Source organism: Mesitornis unicolor, unplaced genomic scaffold (genome assembly GCF_000695765.1).
Source record: "Mesitornis unicolor isolate BGI_N332 unplaced genomic scaffold, ASM69576v1 scaffold9683, whole genome shotgun sequence".
Classification (NCBI taxonomy): Eukaryota; Metazoa; Chordata; class Aves; order Mesitornithiformes; family Mesitornithidae; genus Mesitornis; species Mesitornis unicolor.
This window is the reverse complement of record NW_010173974.1, coordinates 8,061-14,005: the sequence shown is the minus strand read 5'-3', so window position 1 is coordinate 14,005 and position 5,945 is coordinate 8,061.

Sequence of the window (5,945 nt, the reverse complement as noted above, 5' to 3'; positions counted from 1 at the left end):
GAATGCCAAAGTTTCCTGTTGGAGCAGGGAATGTCCTTAAAGGAAGGAATTTCTGCAATAGCCTTTTACCATCCGCTGGATTTTTATTTCTTATCATGGCATTTCTGGATCTTGTAATCAGAAAGTTAAGAGTAAGGCACCCAATCTGACAGAGTAGTTACAGAAAGGGCCACTTACAGGTGGCAGCATTTAATCAAGCCAAGTAAGCGTGTTGCCTGATTTTTTTGTCTGGACTTTTCAAATTCTTAGTATCCACAGAGACTCAGTGAATCAGACCTCATGTCAGGAGAGGTTATTATTGGTTTTACTGCTTTCAAAATAAATGTTGATGCTTAGATGCGGAGCAAACTAGTATGATTTAAAAATCGTTATTCCTACTATTCTTAGATTTCCTTATGTCATAGCTGTGTAATTACACACTAGACAAACTCATTTATACCACTGCGAAGTGCTGTAAATTAGAGTTATTGCCCTGGTGCAAAATGATTACACAGAGTGTCATAGACTCCAGAGTTTAGAACTAAAACTTAGCAGAATTCTCCGATGGTGTTTGATACTTGAAACAAATAATTTGCAAAAGCACAGATAATCATGCATACATTAGACATTAGTGTACACCTATGCACTAGTCTGTGTGGAAATCCCATGACAGTTTCAACAGGTAAAGATGTAAAGAAAGTCTTTAATTCCAGTCCTCACATATTTTAAAATATCCCCACTACTTTATTGGTTATCTGTTTTACAACTGATGTGTATGTAAAATACATAGGCATTTGAATTTTGCTCGATTCAATACTTCGTGTAGGAGGAAAAGCTTAGCAATTTTATTAAATTAATTTTATTTCTGCCAGTAAACATTAATAACTCTCAGATTTGTAAAAATCTTTTGAACTGCCATTCTAGAACGTATTTATATTGCAGGAGTAGCCTTCTGCATAAAGCTGTATTTGCCTGAGAAATTTAATGAACAGTAAACTAAGCGTTTTTCTGAAATAGCTGTCTCTATCCTTCCTGATTTCCATCTAACAGTATAGGACAACATATGATTTTAGGACCTTTTTCTACCACCCTTTTATATATTGTTCCACAAGAAACAACTAAAATAAATACAGCCTGTTTTTATTGCCTGTTTACATAAATCATTAAAGTAGTTGTGATATGAGCAGCTGATCCAAGAAATTAAGTGCTCACAGAGTCAGTACACCATTTAGGAGGCTTGTGGACTAAAAGCAGGTGCCCACGAGAGAATGGTTGAGGGATGATCTTTGTGCTGGTCTTCCTATCAGTTGTCGCCCCATGGAGGTTAGCAGCATGAAAACTAGGGGAAAACAGGATTGTGGTGTCACACTTTTGGAAGTTATGAATTGTCATGGTGGTTACGTTTCTCCATGCTTACATGACCTCTTGCCTTAGCACAGCAGACCCAACCAATCTGTGGGATGATGCCGTGGTCATCATTAGACTGGTTTTAACTTGTGTTTGGTAAGAAGACAGGGCACTCACTGCATGCTGCTCTCAGGATGCTGCCAGACTTTCAGTCTTGCTTTTGCTGAAGTTGCAGCAAGACTTGCAATCAGCCTTAGAGCAGACCTGGATAAAATACTCTCTGGGTCATATCCAAACATAATACAAGACCTACCTTCCCTTGGTGCACATCACCCTCACTGCACTGGATTTTCCCTTCTCTGTACAACAACTCCTGTAACGGTGTGAGCTGCTGCAGGCCGGTCTTTGCCAAGCTGTAAGCCATGCAGCACCTGATCCCTTCACCTTCTTTACATAACAGACTCTTAGTAAGGATGACATGGACTTTCCAACATACACAGGCAAGGCAAGGAAGTTAAAGCAAAGGAACATGTTTCTGCTATTAACAGCTACCTTAGTGCCTTGTAGTGGCAGGTATGGAGAGAGAGGTGCAGGAATGATTGCTGTAATGAGGTGGAAGCAAATACCTGTGTAGAACAGGGTTTTGCACAATGGGTCTGGAAAAAACCCTGAAGAACTTCTGGAAGATCACCAAGCTGTTTTTCTTCTCTGCATTAACTCTGAAGCACAGGGATAGTGCCTGTATCTACATAGTATAGGGGAAGTCAATTTGGCAGAGACTGTTTTTGAAGGAAACCCTCTGGCACTGTAGTTCAGACTTCGATTCAGGAGGGCCTTACTGGAGATGGGACCAGGAGGACAGAGAAGCACTTTTCCAAGAAAGACTCTCAGATCTTCCTGAACAGAAAATAACACAAGTGCAAGTTTAGCGAATACAGGCCAAACCTCCTGGCAGAGTGCTCCTTTCTCAGTTTTGCAAGCTCTCATGTCCATGCCAATACACTAGACCTCCATTTAGCAAAAGCTGCTGCAGCCTATGAGTGGGTGAGCTTCGTTTTGCAGAGCTGTGGTATAATTTGACTTTACTACAAAGAAACATAAAAAGCATTGACAAGAGGGAAGCCACAGGAAGAAAAAAACCAAAACCAAACCCACTCCCACACAAAAGGTGTGCAGAGTTAACCTTTCCTTGAGTAAACCTCTTCATCACTACTGGTAAGTTCTTAACCACACATTTTGTGCTTTCCCAAATGCCTGCTGGGTGGCAGCCCATTGCTTTACAGACCTACCTTTCCTGAGGCAGTCTTAGGGGACATGGTGCCCGGGTTACTGAAATCTTCAGTCTAGGCTGATTTCTGAAAAAAGCAGCAAGCTCTCTCCCCTGATGAAGATCTGCAGCCTCTAGGAGGGCAGTCAGACTACAAACCTAGAAACCCAGGGTCAGGCAAAAATTTGCCTTTTGGAACTGTGATCACTTATACACTAGTATCGCCAGACATGAAGGCTGACTTAAGCTTGAGACCTCTACATGGTTGCTTTAGAAGACTCCAGTGATTTGCTTTTTCTAAAGGTTCAATGAGAGCACGGTGTAGCTGTGAGTTTCTCGAAATGCTGCCTGTAGACAGGAGGACTGCATTTTGTCCCAGATTTACAGGCTCTAAAGAAAATAAATCACTCTGTCAACGTTCACTGTTTTCTATAGCACTTTTGCTGCTCTGCTGTATTTGTACCATGGTATGATTGTCAGATAACACTCCCAGCAGAGGCGTGAGGTGGTGAAAGGAGACCTTGTTTACTCCTGAAGTAGCTCCTCTTCCAACATCTTATTTGAAATAAAATGAAGTTCACTGCTGGTGTCAGGAATCACCATGCGAGAGCTGGGAGAGGCTCTTCTGAGCAAGGCTGGGCCACTGTGTGCTGGCAGCTGCTCTAACACGCACACACACATGCTTTTCTTCCCACAAGGTGAACTAATTACAGGCAGGAGGGACACAGCAAAAAAAATGGTAATCTGCCTGAGGAACAGCAGAAATGAGGACAGAAGTTTAATTCCCTGATTGCCAGACCAGCATTCAGCTCACTGCACCGTGTTCTCTCTGTTTCCTTGTCCCCCAGCTCTCTGGTGGGATTTCAGGTGGGAGGCACCTGGGGAGAGGTATAGCGCAGAGGTACAGGAAGGTGTGATGGAGAGACGGCACTGAGGAAGGCTGGGAGGGAAGAGCCTGTACCTAGAGGTGCACTGCTCTTCTCGCAAGCCTTGAAGATGGGATGCATTCTCCCCTCTGCTCCTCCATCCTCTCCCAACCCAAAGGAAGTCCTTGCAATCCAAGTGACCATGCAGCAAACAGAGCATTGTTCAGCTGCAACGAGTTTGAGCTTGGTCCTCCTAGAGGGTGGAGGGGGGAAGTCACACATTATGGACAGGCAGTGTACTTGTGATATCCATGCTCAGCCTTCTCTGCATGGAGAGGAATCCCATGCTCCAAGGTTCGCATGAAACTGAAGAAGAAGAGACAATGAGCTTCCACTTTCTCTTTCCCAGATTGCACTGACACAAAGTGAACAGAGCATAGCAGCAAGGAGTGATAGCTGGGGAATCATTCCTCCCTGTGGCAGATCAGGCTCACAAGCACCTGCCTGATAGAGGAAACAGGCACCATCTGCTCTTTTGCCATTTACTTAAGGGCTGAGGAGACGTCACAAAATCCAATGCAATGTGTTAAATAACCAATTTTAGCCAGCACTGGGTTTCCCCTGTGGTGTGACAGCGTGCACTGCAGGTTTACTAGAAGCACTCCAATTCTTGCTGGCAGGAGGCATCTGCTGTCTGATTAAGATTTGCAGGAGTAGGTCTCCAGTGGCCAGTTTCAACATGAATTTAACTTCGCTGAGGTCAAAAGTATAACTTGAGGGAGGAACTTTCTCATCCAAGATCTTTATTTAATAGCGGCCTGCTAATTACGAGTGAGCGCTGGGCTCCTGGCGAGTTGCCTGCCAGCCCTCAGACACCAACCGCTGACTCGGGGGCCATTTCCTGGGGACCTCCTTGCAGAGATGCTGCTTTGTGCCTAAGCTGCGCTGCTGCTGCCGCTGCTGCCTGAATGGCTTTTGCATACAGAGGCTGTGAGAACTGCTGCTACCGAGGGAGCGACCTTAATCTTTTCCATTGTTTAGTCTTTTGTCTGGTGAAACTTGTGGCTGCATTAACCACAGACAGTATTTCTCCTCCCACATTTTTATATTTGCAAAATATAAGGGGTTAGGCAGGGGGGTGGAAAAAGCTTCAGTTATCTGTTTGGTGGGTGGTGGTGGCTTGCTTATTTCCTCTTTCTGGCTGTTGGAGCAGATTCACTGCTGAGGCTGGGGTTATTTCTTTGCACAATTCTCTTTACACACTGCAAATGTGGATCTTAGCTCATGAAGCTGTACTAACTCACTACTTCTGGACGTGTCTTCTTGATCTGAGTTAATTCCTGTCCTCAGTTGCAACATTTTGCTCTTCAGAGTAATTCCTCCAGAGAAAATGGTGTAATCTTCCAGATTTACATTCTTGAGAGCAGAATTAATCCTCTTGAATTTAAGCTGCTGTCTTCCTGGGTTTCCTTTTTGTCAGCTAAATGTGAGGCTGTTAACCTGTGGTTAAGGGAGGTGACCAGAAAGCACAGAATCCAGTCTTGCAGGTTAATGCAATTTATCTCTTCCATGATATATACAAATGGGTGATTTCTCCACAGATTTAAAATGGACCAGTGGGATATAAACTGCATGCAGCCATTAGGCAATACATATTTTATAGAGGGCACCAGAGAAAGCCAAAGAATACACTGCTCAGATGTGCAACATTAGCAAAGACCTGAAGCTGCACATATTATATTGAAATCCAAGCTTGGTGGGGAGGGTTGGAGGGAAGAGGAGGAAGGGAATGAGACAAAAGGAATGGAAAATCAGATTCCTTGTTAGTAAACTGGCTGCATTTTAACTGGAAGGTGCTGTGGTTACACAGAACTCGAGGGATGTGTAGATGATGATGTGAGAAAAGAAGCTGTGCTGAAACATTACAATTACTGCACGATTGGACCGGGCTCATTTTTCTCTTACGTTTCTAGCTGAAACTGAGCAGAACAGGAAACCCGCACCAGTAAAGCAGAAAAGGAGAGAGGAATTTAAGGCGGAGAGATGCACGATGTGGATTACACCTGAAATGAAGCTCCCCGTAGAGCTATCAGCGCAAGAGGAGGCACTGGGGGAGGGGAGGAGCTGCTGTTTGCTGATCTTGAATAAATGTCAGAAATACAAACACACGGTTTTGAAGTGTAAAGCAGGAGCTGGTCGCACAAAGGCATCTGTTTGCTGACAAGGCTTGTGACCGCAAAGGCAGTGCTGTCCTTTCCAAAGGCAAGAGAAGAGAGACAAAGAAAGCGTGGTGTGAAGGAGCAGAACCTCTGTTGGTATTTGTAACTGAGATGTAAAGAGGCAACCGGCAAATCCAGACCCACATACCAGAGTCACAGAGACTGAAAGACCTGGCAAAATATAACCCACCCAAACCATTAGAAGAAACAACGAAGTCCCAATTACTTTCACTACATGGATAACTTTGTCTTTAAAAAAAAAACCGG